Genomic DNA, 1,880 nt, shown 5'->3' on the forward strand with positions numbered 1-1,880 from the left:
AGAAGATGGCAGTAGGAGCTAAAATGGCCAGTGTTCTTTAAACCTTGGTTTAAAGTCACAGAAACTAGAAATGGTCAAGGCCTGAGGACATCCTGATACTTCCTAGTTTCTAGCAGGTAGTGTTCTGTTCAGTCTGGGTTTTAATAATCCAGTCTGGAGACTTCTGCCACTTTCTATACTTGGTTCCTGTGTATAGTTCCTGTATTGTGGAAAGCTTTTAGTTTTCAGGTAGTTTATGTTTTCCCTCAGCATTTAATTCCATCACCAGTATTAACACGCTAACAATAATTTGCAGTATTACAACATAGGTTACTGCAGTTGTTGAAATTTAAAGAAGTGGGACCTGAAATGGCCTATGGTTCTTATTATGTAACACTCACTGCAACTTTAATTCTCAAACTCCATTTTACACCTCCATCAGTCATACTTTTCTAATGCTTCTAATGCTTATTCTTTATTCTGTTTTCTAAAAGTTCAGAAATTTGTAGGTGAGCTTGTTCTCTCCTTGGGAGCTGCTCCCATGAGGTATCTAGATTAGTTTTAATGTCTGCTTTCTCCAGTTACACAGCATTTCTTCCTGCATGACATGCTTAAAAAGCCACAGGAGTTAGTTTGATTCTACCACATACAGTCTAAATTTTAAATTCCTTTTTTTCTTTTGTTTTTCCATCCAAGAGGGGATAATGTGTAGGCATGGTTCTAGGATTTGACATTTGTGGCCACTCTAGTAATGTTCTTCAGATTATGCCTTAAAAATGACTCCTCATTTTAGCTGGTATGACCGAGAGAAATAGGTAAAATACCAGTGTAACTGTCGAATGGTGTCATCTCACCATTCAATTTTTATACTGCTCTTTCATATAAAACTGATATAGAACTGTGCTACCCGAATAGCTGTCTTTATAAAAAAATACAGATTTTTAAAATGTGTTGGCAGTGTTTCACTTTGCTGTTTTAGTTACCAACGTGAGCAGTAAAGCTGATAATAATGGAAAAATTCTCATTTTGAAACCTGTGATATCAGAATGAAAGACAAGGATGACGTATTTTTCCAGGTGGCTGCAAGTATGTAAAAAATGTCCTTGTTAATTCACACAGCCAAGATGTGTGAATGTAAACTACCAAGCATGTAAACCACAGATAACAAAACAAAAAAGAAAATCTTTAGCACTTGTATGTGCTTGACCATCTCGTTAACAAAACCTAAATTCCTGCACTTTTATAAAATTCCACTGACAAAAGCAGAAGACCATATCTGTCCAACGTAATCATTTCAAAAAATTCCAATATTTATTAAAGAGTATGCTGAATATCCAAGCCTATTGGATGCAGATGCAACTATTAGAGGTTGTTATATGTGTTTATTTGAAAACAAGAGGATGGTAGCAAAGTAGAGCCTTCCTCTGTGGAAGGACATGTTCAGTGTCTCCACCATAAGAGGCAAGATTTAGATTTCCTTTGTGCAAGAGAATCCTGAAGGATCTACAGGAATGTAAAGTGCATATATGTAAAATCAGAGTTCCTCCATGACTGCTTCTCTCCCAAACATTCAATTTGCAAACCTGCCAAACATCTCATTGAAAACTTTTTACAGTTCTTTGATGCTGTACATAATAAATTTGCAAACTCTCCATGCAGTTATTAATGTTTGTATTTTCAGGCTACTCGGAATGCAAAAGATCTATGTAAATATACCCTCTGGTTGCAGCTGTTGTGGAAAAAGAAGAAATTATAAGGGAGGTAATAAGAAACCTCAATGATTTCTCATTAGAAGTTTCACTTACCTAAGTGTCCCATCTCCTCCTTCTCCCACTGGTGCTTAGGGATGCAGAATGCTGGCTCAAGGGTATATGCCCCAGATTCTCATTCTGCTACTTACT

The 1,880-nt window shown here is 36.5% G+C and overlaps 1 long non-coding RNA gene across 1 annotated transcript in view; it reads left to right on the plus strand.

Moving 5' to 3' along the window:
* The first annotated feature begins 63 nt into the window (after positions 1-63).
* Positions 64-1,880, plus strand: part of LOC108510480 — a 5,254-nt gene continuing 3,437 nt past the window's right edge. The window contains exon 1 of the long non-coding RNA XR_001878821.1: positions 64-1,740. This is a non-coding gene — a long non-coding RNA (uncharacterized LOC108510480). The remainder of the gene's footprint in view (positions 1,741-1,880) is intronic.

Source organism: Lepidothrix coronata, unplaced genomic scaffold (genome assembly GCF_001604755.1).
Source record: "Lepidothrix coronata isolate B3197 unplaced genomic scaffold, Lepidothrix_coronata-1.0 Scaffold1003, whole genome shotgun sequence".
Classification (NCBI taxonomy): domain Eukaryota; kingdom Metazoa; phylum Chordata; class Aves; order Passeriformes; family Pipridae; genus Lepidothrix; species Lepidothrix coronata.